The 26,423-nt window shown below is 44.9% G+C and overlaps 1 protein-coding gene and 1 pseudogene across 1 annotated transcript in view; both read right to left on the minus strand.

Moving 5' to 3' along the window:
- The window catches only part of ME3 (malic enzyme 3), a 107,944-nt gene that overhangs the window by 61,141 nt on the left and 20,380 nt on the right, over positions 1 to 26,423 (minus strand). The window lies entirely within an intron of this gene.
- LOC136646577 (5S ribosomal RNA) lies at positions 1,076 to 1,193 on the minus strand (annotated as a pseudogene).

The raw sequence follows: 26,423 nt of genomic DNA on the forward strand, positions 1-26,423 counted from the left end.
AAACAGATCCATTGGCAATCTGTTTTGCCTGATTCCCAGTCCAGCTCTGCCTAGAGAGCCTATGCTCACTTTTAGCTAATTAGCCCCCCTTCTTTCCCCAACAATGGCCCTATTACTGCCCTGCAGCACTGCTGGACCCCACCTCCAGGGTAGCCTGTTCGACTGCAGAGGTCCTCTTTCCTCCCCTCTCCTGCCAGCAGCTCCTCTCACCACTACAGCAGCACCTTGGTCCTCCACATGTCTTAGGTGTGGCAGCCAAGCACCAATGTCAGTGTGTCCAGTAGTTTCTGCTGCAAAGTTCATTCACCCATGGGTCCATCAGCAGTTCCATAGGCCATTAGTTCCTAAGTCCATTAATCCATCACTCTAGTCTCACACTTTCCTCCTCCTACTACCCACACCCAACTCTCCTTTATGACTGAGGGCCCTATTGCCTTCATGAGGCTGCAGCTGTGCAGCACGCTCCCTTTGGAATGCCCAGGCTTTAACCCTTAAAGGGGCCACTGCTGACACCACATCCTATCTCCTCCAAGGTATCTTGTGCATTTCCATTACATGATCATTTTCCTTGTCCCCTCCCAAGCCACTAGGCCACCTCCACCACAGCCTGCTTTGCTGCTGCTGCATGCTACAGCAAGGAAAACCATAAGATTGGGCCTTGTGACTAACAAGGGTTTGCTTTGAACCAGGATTTGAAGACAACATGAAGGAACTGGGAGCAATTATATTTGCTCGGACCCACACTTGGAGGCTCTCGGATGTCTAGACCAGTCACTGGACCTTCTGCCAAATATCAAGGCAATGTAAGAAGCTGACCAACCAATGGGAGCTGGGTCATCTCAAATGCTTCTAGTTGGGGTGATTTAAGCCCAAATCCTAACCGACTTTCCCGCAGTGGCATAGCAGTGCCCATGGGGCATGTGTTGCATCCTGCAGTTGGGTGGCACTCACAGAGGCCACCTCAAAGTAAGGGAATATTTGTTCCCCTACCTCACAGCTGCATTACCCTTATGTCGTTGCTGGAAAGTGGGTTAGGATTGGTTGGCAACCTTCAGTCTCGAAAGACTATGGTATAAGCCTACAGCACCCGGTATTCCCAGGCAGTCTCCCATCCAAGTACTAACCAGGCCTGACCCTGCTTAGCTTCCGAGATCAGACGAGATCAGGCATGTGCAGGGTAACAGTGGTTAGGATTGTGGCCTTCAATTTCTAACTAGCAGACCAACAGAGAAAGGATAGCTTGAGTTAGACCATACGAAAAAACATCACCTTGGAAATGTCTGCATCCACTGACCGCCACTGTGTTCCATGTCTTCACTTTCAGCTTTGTCGCCAGCTGACAAAGAGCCACTGTCCTGCCTGTTTACTGTACTGAGAATTAGGGAAATCTATTCCAGGTTGGTCACAGTAACTAAGAGAGATCTGATGCCTGCCAAATTACACGAAGAGTTGGTTGCTGAAAACAACATCCTTTTTTTTCGAACCGACAATGCAATTCTTTCAGTGCCTCTCTCCCTGCAGGCTCCTTTTTCAGGGCTGTTTGTTTCCAGCTCAGTAATGAAGTCATCAAAGAAATGACTGGACAAACCTTTACAACAACCTCCTGCAGGTTTTTTGCCTGTCTTGGGCATCAGTTCAAGCTTACTGTTCTTTTGGTGCCGCCGGAACGACAATCGGCTTTTCTCTTCTCTTTCTCCTTTCAGCTTTACGGATTCAGTTTGGCAAATTCTGCGGAGCCTTCTCTGGAGGCCAAAGCCTGCTCTTAACCACACCGTGACTCCACTGGGCTCAGTATTTGGCCACAGTCAAGGAATTAAATTTGGTGTGGAAACACTTGGAACCCTGCTGCTTGATTCATTTTGTACCAAGTGACTTCTATTTTACAGAGGAGAACTCTGTAGCATCAACCCAAAACACAAGTGCCTCCAGTTCCAATTGCAACACAGAATACTAAGGGCTGGATGAAGGCGATTAGGCAGATGCAGGGATCTACCAAATGTTATTAGACCTGAGATGTTGAATATCCCCAGAATTGGAAATGATAAACCACTGAGTAATACCAGCTGCCAAGGGGAAGGTAGTAACAGTGGAGGACTATTCTCAGCATGCCCTGCTATGCAAGTTCCAGTGCTATGCAGTGGAAGACTATTCTCAGCATGCCCTGGCAGCTCATGGCCCAGACAGGATTGGACCATGAGTATTTAATTTTAAAAGAACTGGGTCAGGGCAGGAGGTCTGGTCTAGAGGGTAGAGCCTCCATTTGCCTGAAGATTAACATCCACAAGGTCGCCAGTTCGAGGCCACCGGCACCGTGCGACCTTGAAGCAGCTGGCAAGCTGCAGCTGAGCTGTTCCATCTGCTCGGAGCGTGGGAGGATGGAGGCCAGAATGTTAAACCAGATCGGAGTGTAACATCTTGAATGTGGTGGTTCTTGAAAGAGAGAACCTTCTTTCAATTTGTAAAAATCCCTGCATGGATTTAATAAGCCTGCCTGTGTAAACCGCCTTGAATAAAGTCTTGAATAAAGACCAAGAAAGGCGGTATATAAATACTGTATATTATTATTATATATTAATATTCGTCTAGCCCCAGAATATTTTGTTTTGTATGAATTGCCTTCCCTATGTCACAAAGAATGAGAGGACAGTTCCCTGCCCCAAGGGTGTTGCAATCTAGAATCAGACACACAGGACACAACAGAAGAGCGGCCCGCTTGGAGGCAGGCTGTGCAGCATGGCCTTTCCCAGTTTGAAGAGACACTTGGCCAACAGTCTGAGGCAAAAAGGCAGGCCCATAGCCAGGGAGACAGATCAGGGACAGACTGCACTTGCTCCCAGTGTGGAAGGGATTGACACTCCCGAATTGGCCTTTTCAGCCACACTAGACGCTGTTCCAGAACCACCATTCAGAGCCCGATACCATAGTCTTTCAAGACTGAAGGTTGCCAACAATGCACTTGGGTTTCATTACCGTAAGTGAAGGAACTTGGGGGTTGAGCCTAAGGGCCCAATCCTGTCCAACTTTCCAGTGTCGATGCAGCCATGCCAACAGGGCACGCACTGCATCCTGCAGCGGTGGGGCAATCATGGAGGCCTCCTCAAGGTAAGGGAACATTTGATCTCTTACGCGGGGGCTGCATTGTGGCTGCATCAGCTCTGGAACGTTGGATAGGCTTCACAGAAGTGGTTCTAAAGCTTCACAGAAGTGGTGTTATTACTTATTACCAACAGCAATAATATTTAATCAATCATTTAGAGTAGAATTATAGCAGGCCATGGGATGTGCCTTGGTAGTTAAATAGGGGAGCCAGACCTGATTCAAATTTGGTAGCTCCCTTTATTTGGCAAGTTTGGGTAATGTTCTCTTGCTATTTTGACCCATACTGCAGACCTTTGTGGTGCTGAACCATGTTTTTTCTAAAAGTAAAAATAGCAGCTTTTTAAGGGAGAGGCTGTAGCTCAGTGCAAGAGCATCTGCTTTACACGCAGAAGACCCTCCAAGTAGGGCACAGAAAAAGTCTTGGGTGAAAACTTGGAGAGCCACTGCTAATCAGTGTCAGCAATATGGAGGTAGATGGACCAAAGGGTTGACTTGGCATAAGGCAGCTTCCTATGACCTGCTGCTCCCAGTTGTTAACCTGTGCTTTCTGTATGCCAGTTTCCTGCTTGGTGTGAGGACATTTTTATGATGATGAATGTACACCCATTTCTGCAACACCACCACCCCCTTCCTTTCCAGTCCTTGCCCTTTCCTATTCTTTGTCTATTCATTCCTATTCTTTGTCTTGTCTTTCCTATTCTTTGTCCTATTCTTTGCCTCATCAAAGATAGAATCTCAAAACACATAGATGAACAGGCCTTGCTGAGGGAGAATCAGCAAGGCTTCTATAAGGGTAAGTCTTGCCTCACAAACCTTTTAGAATTCTTTGAAAAGGTCAACAGGCGTGTGGATGCGGGAGAACCCGTGGACATTATATATCTGGACTTTCAGAAGGCGTTTGACACGGTCCCTCACCAAAGGCTACTGAAAAAACTCCACAGTCAGGGAATTAGAGGACAGGTCCTCTCATGGATTGAGAACTGGTTGAAGACCAGGAAACAGAGAGTGGGTGTCAATGGGCAAGTTTCACAATGGAGAGAGGTGAAAAGCAGTGTGCCCCGAGGATCTGTCCTGGGACCAGTGCTCTTCAACCTCTTCATAAATGACCTGGAGACAGGGTTGAGCAGCGAGGTGGCTAAGTTTGCAGACGACACCAAACTTTTCCGAGTGGTGAAGACCAGACGTGATTGTGAGGAGCTCCAGAAGGATCTCTCCAAACTGGCAGAATGGGCAGCAAAATGGCAGATGTGTTTCAATGTAAGTGTAAAGTCATGCACATTGGGGCAAAAAATCAAAACTTCACATATAGGCTAATGGGTTCTGAGCTTTCTGTGACAGATCAGGAGAGATCTTGGGGTGGTGGTGGACAAGTCGATGAAAGTGTCGACCCAATGTGCGGTGGCAGTAAAGAAGGCCAATTCTATGCTTGGGATGATTAGAAAAGGTATTGAGAACAAAACAGCTAATATTATAATGCCCTTGTACAAATCGATGGTAAGGCCACACCTGGAGTATTGCATCCAGTTCTGGTCGCCGCATCTCAAAAAGGATATAGTGGAAATGGAAAAGGTGCAAAAGAGGGCAAATAGATGATTGCTGGGCTGGGGCACCTTCCTTATGAGGAAAGGCTACGGTGTTTGGGCCTCTTTAGCGTAGAAAAAAGACGCCCGAGGGGGGACATGATTGAGACATACAAAATTATGCATGGGAAGGATAAAGTGGATAGAGGGATGCTCTTTACACTCTCACATAACACCAGAACCAGGGGACATCCACTAAAATTGACCCAATGTGTGTAGGATAGACAAAAGAAAATATTTCTTTACTCAGCGTGTGCTTGGTCTGTGGAACTCCTTGCCACAGGATGTGGTGATGGCATCTGGCCTGGATGCCTTTAAAAGGGGATTGGACAAGTTTCTGGAGGAAAAATCCATTATGGGGTACAAGCCATGATGTGTATGCGCAACCTCCTGATTTTAGAAATGGGTTATGTCAGAATGCCAGATGCAAGGGAGGGCATCAGGATGAGGTCTCTTGTTATCTGGTGTGCTCCCTGGGGCATGTGGTGGGGCTGCCGTGCGATACAGGAAGCTGAACTAGATGGCCTATGGCCTGATCCAGTGGGGCTGTTCTTATGTTCTTATGTCTAATAGACTCACCAGAGTCCTTAAGAGAGATTTGCCGGTCATTCTTTACCAGAGCGTCTTTTCTCTGCAGATGTGAATAAAGGCCTTGCAAATCCTTCTCTCATTTGTGCTGTTGGCCAGGCTGTGTGTCCACCACCTGAAGAATAACTTGCTAGGCAGCAGTGGTGTAACTAGGGTTCGTGTCACCCGGTGCAGGAAGCCCGTGCGTCACCCCCCTGATGGACCTCCTCCCATGCAGTTGGTGCAGCAATGTCCTGGTTGGTGGGTGTGGTGATGTACCATTGCCCTACACCCCACTGGTTTTCTGGCTATAACTTTTGATAGAATAGAAATATTTCAACGGGGTTTGTTTCATTGCATTCTGCATGAAATTACACATCGATTACTATATAACATGATGGAAGTATTCCAAAATATCAAGTTTTTAAAAATTTTGACCAGTAGGGGTGTCAACCCCCCCGCCCCGGTGCGTGTCATCCAGTGTGGTCCGTACACCCTGCACCCTTGTAGCAATGCCGCTGCTAGGCAGCCAAACTAGCCAGGCATTTTGTATGGTCTGTGAGATATAAATCAATGGAAGGTGGAATGATTTCATATCACTTGCAGTCTGAATTTAGCAAAGCAGTTTTTTTTTACTTCTTTATTATAACTGATCCAACTTGACTTGGCTTCACTTCAAATCAAATTTATCCTTATAATTTTGGCCACATTTCAATTTGTTAATTTGTCCTCCAAGTTAATGGCTGTCATGATTCAGGAGTCGCTGGCACAGCTGTCTTGTGTGACGTGGCGCAGAGCATGGCCTGCAGCCTTTTTCTGAACAGAAAAAATCTCCAGGTTCGGAGCTGGCTTCTCCTACCCAGGTTGCTTCAAGATGGGGTATTTTTGTGCAGCAAAGTGGCAGCAGAAAGAAGGTTCTTTCAGCCCAATCCTATCCATACTTTCCTGGGAGTAAGGCCCATTGACTCTAATGGGACTTACTTCTGAGTAGACATGCATAGGATTGAGCTGACAATCTTTTCTTCATCCTTCTCTACTCCAAACCTCCCCCAAAATGCTCCCTTGCAAGGTTCTAAACTAGGTTAGAGAGACACATAATTCCTGTTCTGCAGGGTCACAGAGAGCTCTTGACCTTTCTCCAGAGAACGGCAGATCCTCTTGCCAGTTTAAAAAATGCATTCTGTAGTGCAGGGGTGTCAGACTTGCTTCACTTAGAGGGCCAAACAGAATTCATGGTGCCTGCCAAGGGCCTGTAGTGGTGTCATTAAGCAGGAAGTGATGTCATTAAACTGGTGATGACTAGAAATGAGCACTTTTTCACTTAGGATCTCATTAGCTGCAAATGCTATTCTCATTAGAATCTCATTTTCATTAGGAACTTTATACCTGCAAATGACAGAAAATATGCAAATCTTGATTGCATTTTCAGGATTTGAGAGCTCAATTATCTCACTGGCCCCCTTTTAGCAGCACCATTTCTGCCGGCATCACTTTATAGCTCAGCAACTGAGAGGTGCTCTGCAAAGTAATGCCACAGCAGAAGCAGCACTGCTGAAAGGGTGGCCCACATGATATTTGGGCTCCCCCAGAGCATCCACAACATCTCCCTTTCTCACCCCTCTTGGTCTGCCTCTCTCCTAGACCATTCTTTGCCTTCTGAGGCCGCCATCCATCTTTCCATCCCAGCACCTTGGCAGAACTGGTGCAGCTGGAAAGGGCAGTGCTGGGAGAGCCCAATTATCACATGGGCTGCCCTTTCAGCAGTGACACCTCAGCAGTGCTTGAAAGAGTGGCCAGTATGATAAATTGGGCTCTCCCAGCACTGTCCTTTCCACAGTGCAAATGTTGTCAGTGGTCACTTTACATGTCAGCAGCTGGTGACCCCCTGTTCTATTGCAAGCTGCATTTCTAGACCCCTTTGCACACTTGTGTAAACCAGAACTCTTTTCTCATTAAGTCATTATTTTAATTAATTTCAAGTGTTGTTGAAAATGCAGTTCTTTTTACTCCTTTTGACTGCTCCACTCACTGAAAATCTGCAGCTGCTTCAGAGTTAATAAAACATACGAGGAGATCAGCTCACAGCTCTTCTGCCTCCACGTCTCCTTGTCCCTTAGCAACCCTAGAGTGGTGAACCTCTTGTTGGGAAACGAAGCAAGCCAAACCCATTTGGATTAGTGGGATGAGACACATGGAGTTGCAGGCTCTGAGACTTGGCCAGGAATTTTCCCAGCAAAGTTGTTCTGACCCTGGAAGATGTCGCTGCAACCAAAATCCATGCGCTAATGAAAAACAGCTCTTTCTGGAGGTCAGCCTGAGGGCCTCCATGCCACAGCCCAAAGCCCAGCCCAGTACAGCTTCCCTCCCCCTACCACCCCCTATGCACAGCAGTGGAGCTGAGAGATTGAATCTCAAGCAACTCGCAAAGTTAACTCAAAGTTATCGCAAAGAATCTGAAGGTTACTTGCAAAGTTACAGACTAACATGACCAGTCCTCTGGAGATGCCTGTAGAGACATCAGCCACAGTCATGTGTATTCTGTGCTAAAGCCATTCAGGTTCTGCAAGCAGGAAAAACCAAAGTCTGTGGCCTGCACACAGTAAGCTCATTTGAATATCTGCCTTTAATCTGTACGGTTTATTCTACTTCTGTTAGCCATGGGGAAGGGGCAAAGAGCAACAGGTGGCATCCTGTATCTGTTTCAACTGGTTTGCCAGCTGCACCCCAACATTGGGAAGATGAACTAGGCTTTAGTCATTTGTGCATGGGTTATATCTAAACTGGAATGCTGTGGGGCTGTTCAGAGGGGCTGCTTTTGGAGGCCATTGGAAAGCTTCAGTGGTTGCAAAATGTGACTGTATGGCTGCAATCCTAACCACACTTTTCTGAGAGTAAGCCCCATTGAACAAAATAGGACTTACTTCTGAGTAGACCGGGTTAGGATTGTGCCCTAAGAATGATAATGGGGGGAAGCAAGTGTATGACATACTGAATGCCAATTACATGGGTGACCTATTTGTTAGCTTTGAGTTCTGAGGGAAGCAGAACCACAGCTTATAAGTTGGTTTAGGGAGCAGGTGTAGATTGCTGAATCAGCAGGCACCTGGGACTGACACACCCTGGGTGTGACTAAGCTAGCACTGATTGGCTAAGCTAACTACATAAGGTTAGTCTGCTGGAGCTTCCAGTGTAGCAGTAGGGGTGTTGGAGATAACTGTAGAGCTGCTGCTAGTGATTGAGGAGGCTGGATACTGTATGTATATGTTATTAATGACTTATGGACTGAATGTTTGACTGTGTATTGTTGGAAACTGATTTGGATTTGTTATACTTGGATTGACTGCTCTTCGTGCTGACTCTTGGACTGCTAACTGACTACTTTACTTGTGATATCTTTTGCTCTAATACATCTGCTGAAAGTACTCTGCTGTATTCACTGTTTTTCTTGCAACCTGCTCACATTGGGACAAAGCAAGGATTTTACACCAACCATCCCATACAAACATAACCTTAACATGGGTTATGGGCCCAGGAACTGCTGCCTTGGTCCCTGCAACTGCTGAAGTTGATCCTGTGAACTGGCGAGCTACAAGAACTGCTGTTGTTACTGTTAAAGCTACAGGTGACTGAAAAGATTAAGAGCATGGAGTTGAACACAGTTGCAGCCTCAGGGTTCCTGATAACCCGGGTGAACGGACATAATTATGCCACTTGGTCTCATAAAGTCTTTTTATTGCTAAAGCGAGAGGCTCTGTGGAATGTGGTGGTTAATCCGCCAGACTTGGCAGTCCTCAATGAGGAGGACGCAGAACTAATAGAAACTTACCAAAAGGAAAATGAAAGGGCATTATGTTTAATTAGCTTGACCCCAGCTTGAGTATCCAGCCTGCTCACATTGGGACAAAGCAGGGATCCTACACCAACCATCCCATACAAACATAACCTTAACACTATTTGCTTCCAGGTCCAATTTACAGTGCTGGTCATGGCCCAGAAAGCCCTAAAGAGAGATGGGATGGTGTAGTGCAGTGGTTCCCAAACTGTGAGCTGTGGCTAAGAGCTATAGGTTTGGAAACCAGCCATGGAATCTGCATGAAAAACCCACCACCCTATACAATAAATAGGACTGTCACCCTAATGGGGAGCTGTGGCCAATGGCCCAGTAGGTTGAAAGAGCCACCTGTCAAAAAAGTTTGGGAAACCCTGTTGTAGCAGTTTGGAAGCTGGTCTTAGACCCAGAAGATCCCATCTGAGTTCAGCTCAGCACCAGTGTCAATAAATTGCTATAGATTTGCATAAAAATGTATCACTAAAAGCTAAAAGAGGAGAAACACAATCAAACAAACCAGCAATACTTCTCTCACACAGTGGCATAGCTAAAGGGGGTGAAAAGCACTAAGTTTTGCAGGGAGCCTAATGACATCATACAAGCAGCCCCTCCTCCTTGGAGCCATTTTGGGTGGGGGGACCAAAATGGAGGCATATGCGTGGCTCTGAAGGGGAGGGAGAGGGGCTGCTTGCCGCTGTGGTGAGGCTCCTTGCAAAACTTAGTGTTTTGCACCCCCTCTAGCTATGCCACAGCGCGTGCTCTCTCTCTCTCTCTCACACCAAGATGAAATATTCTCACAGAACTGCAAAACGCTCCTCGAAAAGCAGGAACACAAGACAGTTAAGAAAGCAAACATGCTTGCCTAGACAAACACATGCATTCAACAGAACACAAAAACACAACCAAGCTTGGGACAAGCTGCACCTTTCTGGGCAGGCAGTTCCACAGTTTGGGTGCTCCCAATAAGGTCCTTCACTCCTGTCAAGCCTTGCTCCCAGGTCCCTCTGCCAACCACAGTTCAAAAGGTGCCCAGGAGCAGGGCGTCTCCGGAGTGGAATGCCCTCCCTTGGCCCTTGCCTTGGATTTGTCTTGCAAGTGAAAACATTCCTGGATGGGACATGGCTGAAGGCTGCCTCTTGCTGCTGCCGATCAGCTGACCAGCCAACGAGTTTTGCTTTGATGTTTTATCTCTTTTCTTGCTTTGTGGATATTTCTTTATTGCTGCCCATGACTTGACTTTATAGTTTTTGTTTCCTTGTATCAATTTTATTTGATTGCACTACTGGTTCCTTTCTGAACGATCCAGCAGAGTATCACATTTCTTTAAAAAAAAATTTTAAAAATTGCCCCTCTTCTTCCATTTGAAGGGATGTCCTGGAGATGTCTTTAATAATATTGGTAGGCAGATCTGCTGGAGTTGCATTTTTTTCAGGTTTTAGTGTCTTTCTCCTAGTCCTTAGAAGTGAAATCTCTCAGGGCTACACTAGACTAAAGGTTAAATGTAGAATAGTTTAACTTGGGGAACAGTTAGACCAAAAATAGCAATCATCTGGGGGTGTGGCATAGCTAGAAGGGATGCAAAGCACTAAGTTTTTCAGGGAGCGTCACTGCAGCGCGCAAGCAGCCCCTCCTCTTTGGAGCCATTCTGGGCAGTGTCTCCTTTTGCTTCCCCAAAATGGCTCCGAAGGGGAGGGTCCGTTTGCATGCAACTCAATCAACCATGACAGAGTATCCCAGTGAAAACCCAAAAGACGCCCCAAACAGATGAATACAAATCATTTCTTAAATCAACAAGGCAAGTGCCTTTTTGATCTCTCCAATGATCAAGGGATGATCATGTTGCAGTGAAACTCCCTGCAAAACTGCATTGCACCACTTCTAGCTGTGCCACTGACTGGGGGCCCAACCCGACATGGGATTACAGCACAGAAGAAGACAGTGTGTAACCCTTTCCTTCTATACCATTTTACCACCAACCCTCTCCCCACAAAACTGCTATGTGTCCCCAACATGGCAGCAAATGGCAGTTTAGGAGCCCCATAGTAGTTTGGGGAGAAGGGCTATTGACAAGAAAATGACACAAAAGAAAGTGTATCACCACCAACTCCCATGGTCCCATCCAGATTGGGTTTCCTTATGGTTGCTATTTGAACTTTAACAAAAGCCCCATATTACTGCTGTAAAGGAGCCTGGAGGGCTGGCCAGAACAAGGTAATCTCTTACTCACTGATCACATGTCTTCTTACTGTCTGGATTAGAACACTATTCCATTCTGTTTAAACACTAGACTCCAGGCCTTAATTGGATCCACATGCAAATGGAAGTCAAGGGCAAGGCTTCTCTTCTCTAGAAATCCCATTCATTTTATTCTCTTTGCTTCCGGCATGCCTGTGACATGATTCAGGCGTTCAAAAATCCTAATACTTTCCCATTCATTATTCTGTTCTTTTCACCCTCCTCCATGCAGGGAAACTTTCCATTTCCTTAGGATGCCACAAGGTTGTCTGTTCACCTGTGTGACTGTCGCCAACCCACATCCTTCTATAAAAGCCCTTCTTGTTCCGTTTTGAGGATTTTCATGTCCTTGTCGGATTTTATTCCTGACCACAACAGAAGAAAAAAAAAATCAGCCAAAATAACTTCCTACCAGTACTCATTTATGAAGCACTTTTAAGTTCATTGCTCTGACATTTAAAGAAATAGACATGCTTCCTCTCACTGGTCTTCTTACAGCCAAACTACACAGGATGTGCAACCCCCTCACAAACAGGCCTATGTTATCTAACAAGTTTTTGCTGTTTTTTTTAATTTGTATTTTAGTGTGCAACATTTGCTTGCATGTGTATGCGGCACTGGGCACATGCCTGAAGAACATGACTCAGTCTTGGGGCATTGAGTTAGGCTGATAATAAGAGACCTCAAGGAAGGCCAAAACCTTACTCTCTCAGAACAATCAGCCCTGTACAACACTCATATCAAACAGACCAGTGGTTCTCAAACTTTTTAGCACTGGGACACACTTTTTTGAAATGACGATCTGTCAAGACCAACAGGAAGTGATGTCATCAAGCAGGAAAAATTTTAACAGTCCCCCACAACAAAATCAAATCACATCAATTAATCAATTATTTAAATAACGTTTACAATGAGTATAAGCTTAAAAATTTACTAAAAATAAAGAATTCTCCTAACCCTCCCAAGCAGTTGCTGATCTGTTTAAAAAAAAAATCCCCAAATATCCCAAAGGCTGCAATCCTATCCACACTTACTTGGGAGTAAACCCCACTGACTATCATTATTAAAAGCATGTACAAAGTAGTCTGTTAATAGATCTGTAACATTTCTCCAAATGCAATCACATACCATGTGAGCATCAAGTCTAATATATTAAAAATAAAATACACATTGAAATGACTGGGGACCCACCTAAAATTGGCTCACGACCTAGCTAGTGGGTTCCGACCCACAGTTTGAGAAACACTGAAATAGGCAAAGTGCAACTCAATCAACCATGACTGAGTATCCCAGTGAAAAGCCAAAAGACACCCCAAACACATGAATACTAAACATTTCTTGTATCAACAAGGCAAGTGCCTTCTTGATCTCTCTGATGATCAAGGGAGCTTATTTTGAGAACAAGCGTAACATAGTTACACATCATGAAGCCACCTGTTTGACTCCTCTCAGGTTTGGGCAATTTGCAATATGCAATATGAGAATTTGGAATATGAGGATAACTGGTTGTAGTAAGGATTACAGCAAGCTCATTTATTTGAAATGCTTTGAGCACTCCAAAGTGCTATTCAAACACTAAAGTGCTCTCTCTCTCTCTTGCAGGCAGTTATAGTGGTGAAAATCTGGACAGGGAAGGACTAGGCACACGAAAGCTTCATTGTTTAAAATATAGGTCAGAAGGTGGCATTGACTTTAGCTAGGAAGTCAAACTAGATTCTGATTGCTAATGGATTTCTTGGCAGTCTAGGTTCATTTCAAAGCATTCCTGTTTGTCACTCCAGGGACGTCTGGGTTTGGATCTTACAAAGCTGATGAAAAATGACAGGAAATGTTTGCTTGGGGTGTATCTGCTTGTAGCAAAGATGTTATTGCCGTTTGCTATCATCACAAGGATCTGGGAAAGACAGGAAGCAAGATTCCCTGGGCCATATAAACATTCTGCACGTGAAATCCGAGGCAAAGTGTATTCCAGGTTGCAAAATTTCAACAGCAAAAAAAGAGTAAATTTGCAGGGTGCTGTTCCCAATCTTGACAACAGAATTTAACAAGTTCAGCCATGACCTATAATTTGAAAAGGACTGGTTTTCAAATACAGTTGACAGCTTTACAACAAACAGACATAAATAATAAAAGACATTTACCGAGTGGAGGGAAGCAGAGAAAAAAAAAATCTCATCTAATTTTTGTGTGTATGTTTACTGAAACAATGTTGCGTAAAAGTTGTCCTGCAAGACATAACCTCACTACAGAACAGAAGCTCTTAAAGCCTTAAAAAGCCTTTAGTGGAATTGTTGCATCTGTAAGACTGTTACACGGTTGCGTCGGCACTTGTCAATGCTCATGGTACTATTTTTATTTGCTGCTATGCATGTTTTTGCTGCTTAGCTTAAGTGGAACTTTGCTTTAAAGAATATTCTCAGGTTGCTTTGTAAATTAATTTGAAAAGCACAAGTGGGACATTTTGAAAATAAATACATAAAATGCCAGCAGAGCTGGGTGTATTTCACATTGGAATTTGACACTGGATGCAGTATCAAACATCCTGAAAATCTTAGATCTTTTTCAAAAATTTAAAGTAAGTTTCTAGTCTGCATGCAGTGAATATGCTGTACATTCGTCCCTCCTTCCTCCAGCTGCCCCTTCCAAAACAGAGCTTCGTTTTTTAAATTTATACACAGAATGCATCAGCAGCATTCGTTTTTTAAATTTATACACAGAATGCATCAGCAGCATTATACCAAACATACTCGTATATGGTAAATGAAACTTTCAGCCTTCTGGGTAGGAGTGAGCTATATTTGATGGACATGACAGAGACCCTGGGGTATGTGTCATAGTCCTCACTGACCAAAGAATAATGAGGGTACGAAGAAATCAAGTAGGATTGGAGGAATGGAAAGGGCACAGTTAGAATGGTTTAGGGGAGACTTTTGTTATTAAGAGGTAGATCTTGCAGAGGAATGTGAACAGTAGCGTAGCTAGAGGGGATGCAAAGCACTAAGTTTTGTGCTTTCCACCTCCTCCAGCTTTGCCACTGAATGTGAAGAAGGAAAGCAAGGTGGAGTGTCAGAGAAACATCTCCAGTCGATCGCCACTTGTGATGTGGCCAGCAGGGGGACAGACAGCATCATACTGCACATGGTGTCATGCGTTTGAAAGCGATTCCCAAGAAACTCACAGGAACTCAACAGTCACAATACACTTCATTTTACTGAACTAGGGTCCAAAAGGAATAAATGTGCAAAGGTAGAGTAAGATTTACAGGCATAGCCCATTGCAGAGAAGACGAACAGTGTATGACACAAAGACACAACAAATTCATCTTGTTGTATGGGAAGGTCCTTTCCTCATTCTCCTTAAGAAGTCACTTTTTAATGTTCTCCAGGGCAGAAGTGAGAGCTGCCATTGACCAAGAAATCCAGGAGTTTAGTATCAGAAATCCAGGGGTTAATTATACAAAATTATATATTAATTCTGCTTGCCACTTACTAAATACATGCCTCAAAATGAACCTGAGATCAGAGAAAGAAGCTGCTGTTCCCTCCATGGATCTCAGTTCCCACCTGTTTCTTGTAGTTTTTAAAGAGACAGTGAGTATTTTCCAGATGTAAGGGATTGTCAAGGCATTTTGAGTGCACAGGACTTTAGCTTATGCGCTGATCACCCTGGAACATAACACTTGCGTAAGGCAAGGGGTGACTATATTTTTCATCCTGGGCATGAGACCCCTCCTCTCTTAGGAAAAGGTCAAGCAGGCTGTGCAATATTACCGAAAGAGGAATTCTTTCCAGTCTTCTCCTCTCTCCTTCCCTGCTCTGAGATAATTTTTGTTCAGGCATGTGTGTCAAACTCATTGAAAGATCCAAGCAGCTAGCCATCCTCCATAGGCTCCATAGGCTCATAGGCTCTGAATATATACAGAATTGAAAAAAGAGAGAAAAATGTCCCTCTAAACCTGGGGATGGCAATATGCTATCTATCAAACTACAGTACTCCATTTAGACTGCAATCCTATCTGGCCGAAACCAGATGAATAGGATATTAAAAACAGGAATCTCAACTGAAAGCCAATCATACTGCTTTCATTGGGCACACATATTCTATTGTGGCACCTCCACAAAAGGAGCATTTTGGGGATTCTAAATGAAGGTACATTTCTTTCAAGTATGGGAACCTCAAGTTTATTATTAACATTTTTACTTATGTTAATATTAACTTTTTTCAGCTTACCTGCTGGAACATACAACCTAAACCAGCCTTAAACATCTTGAGCAAATTCCGATATAGAAGCAGCCTTTGACAAGAAACATTTTGAAGAAACGGCACGTTTTCTTGGGGTAAGCCTCACTGACTACATTGGGGTTTTTCTTCTGAGTAGACATGCATAGGATTGCGCTGTATGTATGTCTCTGAGCAAGTCAATGCCTAGATTTTCAGCTTACATCCTGAAAACATACTTAAATGCACCACACTGAAAAAGCCACTGTGGTGTAGTATGCAGAAAACTATGGGGGGAAAACATGCATGTCACTTTCAGTTTCTTGTAGAAAGGATAGGTAAAAAAAATATAAAAAATGAACATATTATAACGGCCAAGATATAACAACAACAACAGTATTTATATACCGCTTTTCAACAAAAAGTTCACAAAGCAGTTTACAGAGAAAATCAAATATCTCATGGCTCCCTGTCCCAAAAGGGCTCACAATCTAAAAAGATGCAACACCAGCAGACAGCCACTAGAAAAGACACTGCTGGGGTGAAGTGGATGACATGGTCCTTGCTCATTTTGAGCCCTTATCCAGGCTGAAAGCAGGGTATGTGCTCCACTGCCCCAGGCTAGTTAGATTACTGATTGCATTTTTATCAATTTATTTATGATTTGATAAAAATGTATAAATGTGCCTTTATACAACTGCAAGCCACTCACGCCCCAACTGACTTGATTAGCCTTAGAATGATTCACATTTTGACATGGTGCAGAGCAGGCGATGACGTCCAAGGGAAGATGCAAATATGCCAACCCCGATTCCAAGAGCTACTAGAGAAACGCACATGGCTAAGTGCAAGTGACCTGATTTCACCTGCCACCAAGTCAGAAGAGAAACAGAGGCCAGTAAGAGGAGAACTTGGATCCAAGAACTCTTGGCGAAAAACACTTTTTGTTTTGTTTGAGTTAGCATAAAGCAAAGCAGCAAAAAGACAAATTAAGCCTTGATCTCCAGCATGTGCTAATGGAAGAAAGGCACCAGCATCTGGGAGGAACTCAGGACAAACCAGCCACGTTTGGAGAGGGAGGGATGCAAAAGGAGGCCTCTGCCTTGTGGAACAGCCATGAGGTCAAATTTAACCCTTGGTGCTACAGGCAGTAAGCTAGCAGGGATGCCCTATCCCTGCCTGCCCAGTAGCACCCCTGACCCGCCCAGCATTTCCAAATGAATGCCACATTTTTATCCCGCATGGAGTGTATGACAAAATGGAGGGGCTGACCCCCTTGCCCTTCGGCTCTTTCCCTTCACCTCTTAGGAGGCTGCTTGGAAAAAGAGTCAGAGCCGCCTCTTTTCATAGAATCATGCGAGGGACCTACAAGATCATCTAGTCCAGGGGTGTCCAAAGTTTTTGGCAGGAGGGCCACATCATCTCTCTGACACTGTGTTGGGGGCCAGAGAAAAAAAGAATTAATTTAAATTTAAAATTTGAATAAATGTACATAAGTTTACATAAATGAATATATTAAAGATTATATATGAATGAATGAAGGTCTTGAAATAGCTCAAGGCCTATAAAGGCCTTGCACAACGCAAGGCTGGCCTTTCCTTTGCTGCCGCTACTGCATCACATACCTGAAACAGCAAGCAGTGCAGGAAGCCCTCATCCCACAGCTCACGCGAGAGGTCAAACAGTTGCCCTCACGCTGAGAGCAGCTGCATCAGGCCAGTGAGGGCTCCAACAAATCTCCAAAGGGCCAGAGGCTCATTGGAGACTGGGGGCTCCCTGAGGGCCGCATGTGGACCCAGGGCCAGGGTTTGGGCACCCCTGATCTAGTCCAACCCCCTGCCTGCCTGTGACACGAAATCCTCCTAGCATCTCCAGCAGGTGCCTCTGGTTGAAGATCCCTCCCTCAGCAATCTACTAATAGTAAACTGTCTCTCTTCAGACGATTCCTCCACTCCCCCACCTTGACTGTATCTGCTCTTAGGCCTGAATGTCTGAAACCAACTTAGTTGTTACACCAAGGGTGGCTGCTGTGGGATTTAATTATTTTTGATTTTCAAAATGCAGTGTTTCAACAAAATTATAACACACAAGACCTTCACACCGTGGTTTCAACATATTTTATTCAGTTCTGCTCTGTCTGAACCAGCAGGCATACATAACCTGTGACTCAGCAGCCCAACACAGACCACCAGCGGCCAGATTAAACAGGGGTAAAACGCAAAGAGGGTTGACAAGCACCTGGCAAGCACCACAGAGAGCTGCATTTGGCTTGCCAGGTCAGGCTCAGCTTGTAGAGCTTCAACTTGTGTAGGGTGTTTCCAACATGGCAAATGGGTACAAAAGAAAAAAGGCGGTGGGGGGAGGGGGGAGGAATTTTGTATCTTCATTAGTTAAAAAGAGAATTTTGGCAGATTCAGCTTGGGAAGAGCTGCATTTGCCAAAAATTGCTTCTTGTTCCAAACTATGAAAGTACAAGATCCCTCTCCACCTTGCTTTTTGCTATCTTATCTCAAGAATCACTCAGCCAGCTCAGATCATTCCAGCGCCGATACAGGTGCTATGAAGCCCTGATGTAAGGGAACATATGTTCTCTCACCTTGAGGAGGTCTCCATGACTGCCCCCCCACCGCAGCGTGCAGAACACACCCCATTGGCATGGCTGCATCAGCGCTGGAAAGCTGGATAGGATTGGGCCCTAAATTCCCAACCTCTTGAGCTAAAACAATTAGTGGAAAGTCCCTGCTTGAGACTTAGGAGCAGACAGTCCTGAACTAGATGGTCTGACTCCATACAAGGCCACATTATGTTCAACTTGTCTAGCTGTTGTGCCACAGCTCCTCCCCACTGGGCCTTGTGCCCACTTAAGGCTGATTAGTTTCCCTTGTTAAACTCACAAGTGCAGCAAGCAAAAGTCAGAGTCAGGTCCCAGTCCAATAAATGCAGATTGCCAACTCACAGTCCAAGGTCAAAGTCCAGGTAAGCCAGGTCAGGTCTCCTCTGGGTCAGGGTAACCTTTGGTCCTTCTGAAGCTGCCTTTTATCCTTGGATGTCTCATAATCCAAAATGCAGCTCAGCTGTGAGCTACCTTGTTAAGTCCAAGTTAGGCTCAGCTGAGCCATCTCTTCAGTCCATGACCATTCAAAGTCCCATCAAGGTCAAATGAAGCTCAGGTGTCCATCAGAGTTGCATTGGCCTTGATTGATTACAGCTGTGGAGCCAGCCCTGCCCTTCCCAGAGCTGTCAACCAGCTGTCAAAACATGGAATCACTGTCAACACCACATCATCCACCTGATGATCTTCTGATCTTCCATTACACTAGCACAATCTGTTTCCCGCTATGGGCAGCTAGATGCTTCCATGAAGCACCTAAGCAAGGCAGGCCTTCACTGTCATATATTTCCAGCAACTGATATTCAGTGCTCAAATCTTCTTTGAAGTAAGCCTTACAAGTTCTCAAAGGTCATTTCTGGGCCTGAGCCCGACACGCTTCTCTGACATCTCTACTACTAAAGGCTTTTCAGATCACCATTCCCATCCTCAACAGCAGAAGCCTGAAAATATTCTTCCCATACCCTAAAGACGAGGGCAAAGGGTATTGCTCAGAAAAGCCCAGTAGCCTCATTGGAAACAATCCGCAAAAGATTATACAGTAGTGACGCAACAGGAAAAGAATGACAGACTCACAAAGAGACACTTTTGAAGCAGAATGGAGGTCTTTCAGGATCAGTGAATTTCAAATAATAGGGGCCACTATAGTAATCTTGCTGGGTATGAGATATCCTAGAACAGCCATTACTGCAAGATACTTGAGAGAAGCAACGCTTTATTCAGAGATCAAAGGCTAATGTATGAGCCATATTCTGCATAGATCTAAATTGGCACAATGTAGTCCTTGGGCAAGGCTGATGTTCCTTTGCCACAATCTCTGGAGGTAAAGATTTATTTTGCTACTGCACAAAAGCATTATCACTGTACATACTGTATGGTTGCCTGTGATCAGTGGAGTAGCTAGAGGAGGTGCAAAGCACTAGGTTTTGCAGGGAGCCTCACTGTGGTGTGCAAGCAGCCCCTCCCCTTTGGAGCCATTCCGGTCTGTGAGAGCAAAATGGAGGCAACACTGTCCAGAATGACTCCAAAGGAGAGGGGCTGCTTGCACACCCACGGTGATACTCCTTCCCTAAGTGTCAGTCCAGCAATTTCCCCCCAGTATCTATGGCAATCTTCTCCTAAACTGTAACAAACAATTTGCCTCCTATAGCACTTAGCAGGACAGTCTGTAATCGCAGCCCTAATGACCAGACCATATCAATGAAACGTTTGTTCTATAGTGGACAAAAGGTAACACATGTCACACAGAGATGCTGTTCTACCATTGAAGTGAAACAGATTAAGGTGCCTAGATAAGAGACTGTTTAGGAACCAAGCAAAAGTCATTCATAAGTTCTTTGGAGGGACAAATAAATATTCCTCCAAGAAAATATCGGATGACAAGCATTTGTTTTAAGAAAGGGAAGAAGGTGTCGGACAGGTATGAACTGGTTAATGATGGGGTACGTTTTGCAAACCCTGTCATTAGGTGCATTTGTTATTGCCTGGACAACCACGAATGTCTGTGGGGTTCTGCCCCAGAATGTCTTGCAGCAGCTGGGTCACATTCCAGAATGCCTCGCGGGGATGGGAAAGCAGAAAGAAGGCAGCTAGCTGGCAAAAGCACAAACAGAAAGTGTGCAGAGCATGGGTTAGCAGGTTGAGCCAGCAAGGAAGGAAGCAAGCAAGCTAGCCTGGGGAGTTTGGTGGGATCATCATCATATATGCAGCCCATCACTGGCCAGAACATTGCTACGTGACACATACCTATGTAAGCAGACTCGGAGATCAGCACAGAATCTTAGCACAGCCAGGGTGTGTTCCATTCCATGATGACATCAGCTTCTTCCCTGGGCATATGAGACAGGGTCTGGAGACATTCCCATGCTTTGTTAATGCCTTGCCTCATGTGCCTGAAGGTCTCTGGCAATGGCAGCTCTAGGATACCTTAGGACTGCCAACTGTCCTGAATTGGCCTGGAGTCTCCAGGAATGAAAGCAGTGATTTCCAGGTGACTACTGAAAGCAATCCTGGGAATTTTAACAGGCCCTCTTTTGTTTAATGACATGACATCATGCTGGTAACTGTTACCCTGCACATGCCCAATCTCGTCTGATCTTGGAAGCTAAGCAGGGTCAGGCCTGGTTAGTACTTGGATGGGAGACCGCCTAGGAATACTGAGTGCTGTAGGCTTATACCATAGTCTTTCGAGACTTAAGGTTGCCAACCAACCATGCTGGTAAAACAAAAAACTCCAGGACTAGCTTCAGAGTTGGCAACATTAGGACACATGCTGGCAGGCCATGTGGCAAAGTAGGAGGGCACAAGGACCCCGGGGATGGCGCAAGCTCTTCGCAATGGTGTACCCTGCAGCAGCCATAGACTCTGGCGTAGCATGGAGTTGTGAAAGTCAATGACCTTCTCTGTGGTTTGGAAGCCACATGGAGACTTACCACACTTGGTCTCTTTGCAACGCCTGGATTGCTTTGTGAAACCATTAATTTCTGGTTTTTTTAAAAATTTCATTTTTTGTGGTTTTATGTGAGGTGTTTTGTTAATGGCTCTGCAATTTGTTTATGTATTAGATTAATATCCTGTCTTTCTCCCACTTTAGAGCTCACGCTGACATACATGGGGGTTCCCAGGTGGTCTCCTATCCGGACACTGAGCAGGGCCAGGCCTGCTTGGCTTTCGGCAAGGTGCCTTCAGATCTGAGTAATGCTGGTTGTTGCGATTACATGGATTATAAGCTGCCTTGGTTGCATTTGGTGGGCAGGCAAGGTGGATGTGATTTTAAATTACAGACACACAAATACATGTATCCCTGCCATTAGGAAGAACCCTTGAACATAAGAACATAAGAACAGCCCCACTGGATCAGGCCATAGGCCCATCTGGTCCAGCTTCCTGTATCTCACAGCGGCCCATCAAATGCCCCAGGGAGCACACCAGATAACAAGAGACCTCATCCTGGTGCCCTTCCTTGCATCTGGCATTCTGACATAACCCATTTCTAAAATCAGGAGGTTGCGCATACACATCACGGCTTGTACCCCGTAATGGATTTTTCTTCCAGAAACTTGTCCAATTCCCTTTTAAAGGCGTCCAGGCTAGACGCCATCACCACATCCTGTGGCAAGGAGTTCCACAGACCAACCACACGCTGAGTAAAGAAATATTTTCTTTTGTCTGTTCTAACTCTCCCAACACTCAATTTTAGTGGATGTCCCCTGGTTCTGGTGTTATGTGAGATCAAAGCCTTCACACATTGGATCAAAGCCTTCACACATTCTCAACCTGGCATGGAAACAGCCTCAGCCACACTGATGGAATGGAGTGGTACACTCATAACATGTGAATGCCCCATGTCTTCTAATCCTGACCCAGATAAAAGGAAGTGGAAAAACGTATGTGTGGAAAAAGTATGTGGTTCCCTCCTACTTTCCTTCAAATTTCTAGAAGGATTCCAAGTAAAACTACTCCACCCATCAGTTTCCTCAACGGTTGGTGAAAGGAATTTTCTCACTAGGCTGGCTCCAAATCCAGGCCACAGAGGTGGGGCAGGCTGGGCAATGTTTCTGGGTGCCACCGAGCTTCACTATTAACTTCTTGCATTACCAAGACCTCACAAAGAGGAGGGAGGGCCACGTGAAACTGAAGAGTGTGGTCCAGAAGCTCATCAGGCTAATCCCTACAGCTGTGACTTGCCTATGAAGGAATAACTGCCTCAGCAGCAGAGAAGACTGGGAAACAGTTTCCCGTGCTTCAAAAATTAATAAAAGAATAATATGAAACCCTTCTAAAATTGATTAGCAAATTGGGAAGCACTGCCAAACCAAATAATTCAAAAATCATGCATCGAGAGGGGAAAAATGAGTTTTTTTAAAAGTAAAATTAAATGCCAACATTAATTTCCAGTTTCCTTCTTGGTCTGTGATTCATGAGGGTAGATGACTTGATAAACTCTCTTCCACACTCAGAAAATGAAATAAAAATAAAAACACCTTCCTTGAACTTGGAAAACAAGCATATCAGGAATATAAACCTTGATGTGCTAGTTTTCTAGCTGCAGAGAGAGGGGGCTAGTCAAACTTTCAGTCTTCCACCCACAACCTGAAGCTGTTCAGTCCAGGAAAAGCTTTACCATTTGATTTCCTGCATCATGACTGACTACATCCCATTTCAACCTACTTTGCAACCATTTTTTGAGATGCAGAAAAAGCTTGCATCTGGATACATGGGGAAACATTTACAAGATGGCCTGTTCACAGTGCGTAAATCTGCGGAAGGAACAAGGAAAAGCAATCAGTATTGTGGATCCAACACATTAAAAAATGACTGAGAGAATCATCCTTAATGCAAGTTATATATGCAAAAAATATAACCAATTCCTTCAGTCCCTATGTTGGAGGAAAAAAATATATAGGACCATTGGGAGAAATGCATATGAAATATGTCAAGTGCAAGTGATCAAATTGTATTGTGTAGTGACCTTTAATTTCTCTTTTTAAAATAATTGGATTTCTCTTTCTCCTTTGAGACACCTTACAGGCTTGTTGGAGAGAGTGCTTTCTGAAACCCGCCCATCTGGGAAAGACAACTTTCTCTTGCCTGTTCCTTGGAACTCAGCAACTACCAAAACTCTGGCCCACGGCATCATCACCTAATAAGGCTGAAATATGTCCTCGTTCTGCAGCACACAAAAATAGCACACTTTTCCAAAAAGGCCTCAAACAATTTTGCAGTGCAACATAACGGGAGTGTTCCCACCTGGCACTAATTGTATGATATAAAACCACCTCTACATTATAAGTGATTTGTACTATAGAAGGCAGGTATTGAAGTTCTAAAGGTGTAGGGCTGGGATGAACGTGGCAGATCCTGGAGGATTCCTTCCAATCCAAAACATTTCCCTTCCAAGTTTGGGGGAGTGGGGAGAACAGTTCAGCGGCTGGGCGGATTCGGAATACAGCAGAGTCAGTCTGGCTGGCCAAAGTTCTGTGGACAAAAGCCAAGTTCAAATCTATCGGGTAGTCAACTGTTCTTACCTTGGCTAGAAGGTCTTCCTGGGAGTGGAGAGAAGGAAAGGGTGAAGGAGAAGGAATGGCGTGTATCACCATTTGGGTTTACTCAGAGGTAAAGTTTTAAAGAACAAGTGAGGGAGGTACCTGAGGATCATGCCTGTTTGGAAAACACAACTATGGAAGTACTTCTGTAGGCCACAAAATTAATGTTCAGAATCCAGTGTCCCAAGACATGGTGATAAAGAAACTAGTTCAGGTGGCTTAAATATGGGCATATTTATGAAGGCCAGATCTACCAAAAGCTAACAGCCATAGTGACGACAAGAATATCATATGTGAACATCCAAAGCTGCCTTTTCCTGAGTCAGCCCATTGGTCCCCCTAGTTCAGTAAAGCCTACACCAAGGGTGGCCAACCTTTCCGCTTTAGGGCTCCTGGACCTCTATCAGTTGTGTAGAGGAGGGAATTTCAGCAGGTGCAGATTGTCAGATGACAAGCTGCACCTGTTGAAATTCCCTCCTCTACACAACTGATAAAGGTCCAGGAGCCCTAAAGTTGAAAGGTTGGCCACCCCTGGCCTACACTAACAGGCAATGGACCTGCAGGATTTCAGGCAAGGGGTCTGCCCTAATTCTACCTGGCAAGGCCAGCAATACAACTTGGGGCACAATCCTAACCAGGTCTACTCAGAAGTAAGTCCTATTTTGTTCAATGGGGCTTACTCTCAGGAGTGTGGTTAGGATTGCAGCCTTGGTGATATTGGAATGCAAAGCATTTTCTCCACTCCTGAGTTAAATCTCCATTCTCATCTTGAGCCTCCATGGGCAGCAGGTCTGGTCTAGAGGGTAGAGCCTCTGTTAGCCCAAAGATAACATCAGAAGGTTGCCATTTCGAGGACACTGGCAGCTCCCTGAACGACAGAGTGGTGAGACCCTGAAGCAGCTGACAAGCCCAGTTGAGTGATTCCACCTGCTCTTGGTGTGAGCAAGAAGCATCTTGGCTGCCTCCATGTGAGAGATGGAGCTGCTGTCAGCCTGTGTGGGAGAACTGGAGGCCAGAAGTGAGACCAAACCAGGAAGATCCATTCTGAAATGTTGTCGGTTCTTGAAAGGGAGAACCTCTATGATTGTAAAAATCCCCTTGAGGGATTTAGAAACGCCTGCCTATGTAAACTGCCTTGAATAAAGTCAGAGGAGTAATCCGATGACCAGAAAGGTGGTATATAAATACCTACAGTTATTATTATTATAACTGTTAGCTGTTCCCTACTAACTGGGCAAAGAGCATTTAGAACAGCTTCTGTCCGCCTCTTAAACCAATATACTATACTTATAACGCATCTCTTCTGAGCCTTCCCTATGTCTGTTAGATTGTGAGCTCCTTTGGAGCTCTGGAGTACAAGCCATACGAGGAAAGGTTGAGGATACATTTAGCCTGGAGAAGGCTGAAAGGGGATAGGATAGTGCTCTTCAAATACCTGAAGGGCTGTCATATAGAAGAAAGGAAAAATTTGCTCCAAATGGCATCTGAAAGTAGATCAAATGGGTACAAACAGCAAGAGAGGAGATTCCTGCTGGACATCAGGAAGAAATTCTTGATGGTAAGGACAGCAGCATGGAACAGATTACCGAGGGAGGTGGAAGATTCTTCCTCACTGGATATCTTCAAGTAGAAGCTTGGAAGGTGCTTGTTGAAGATGCTCTAGGACAGTGGTTCCCAAACTTTTTTGACTGGCGTCTCCCTTGACCTACTGGGTCATTGACTCCCCATTAAGGCTATAATCCTAGAGATTGTATAGCATAGTGGGGTTTTTTGTGAGGATTCTGTGGCTCGCCTGGCTGATTTCCACTGGAGAGCCACGGCTCACAGTTTGGGAACCACTGCTCTAGGACGATTTCCTGCTACAGGCAGGCAAGAGGTTAGACTACATGTCCTGGTGTGACCCAACACTATGATTGGAACAGGGAAACCTTTTTCCTCCAGTGGAAGATCCATGTTTTGCATGCAGAAAGACTTGGGTTAAATCTCAGGAATCACCAGTTAGGGCTTGGAAAGACCCCTGCCTGAATCTCTGGAGCCCTTCTGCCTGCCAGCCAGCCAGCAGTACTAAGCCAGGTGAACCCATGTTCTGACTCAGCTTCCAATGGTGTACAGTAATAGAAGTGTTCACCTTTCTGCCTGGAAACCATGAACACCTGGGTTCATTGTTTCCATAACTCCTTTAAGAACTAGTCCCCTGAAGGGATGAAAAGCCCTTGGAGAAGTGCTTCTGACAAACAGGCTGCAAAGACACTCCCAGGGTTCTTGTGAATCATGCATAGTTTAGGTGGTTCCCTCATGCATAGCTATGAGTCGTCTCCTAAAAATCCCCAAACCACTGAGCTGATGTAGCAAAAACATGGCTCGATATTGACTAATTTAAGGAAAACAAACCAAAAGGAATAAGATGTTTAGGCAATCCTGTTCCAGAACGTTTTTACTCATTCCAGAATAGCGCCTTGTTATAGTCCATTGTTGAAACATCTGGCTAATAATAGATGTAGCATAGATTCCTTTGCTGTTGGCCAGGAGAAGCAAAACGAAGACATGCCTATTGTCTTAAGCTAGACTAACACTAGAGTGTTGTCTTGGCTAATCCACCGAACTGTGAATCAGAAGCCTCCATTTCAGATTTTGCCTCTGCTATGAATTTATCAGGTGGGCTTAGGCAAGTCACTTAGCTCAGCATTTTTTAATATGGGGATAATAATACTGGCCAGACTAGCGTAGAGATCACTGAGATG

This window comes from Tiliqua scincoides, chromosome 3, assembly GCF_035046505.1.
Source record: "Tiliqua scincoides isolate rTilSci1 chromosome 3, rTilSci1.hap2, whole genome shotgun sequence".
Lineage (NCBI taxonomy): Eukaryota > Metazoa > Chordata > Lepidosauria > Squamata > Scincidae > Tiliqua > Tiliqua scincoides.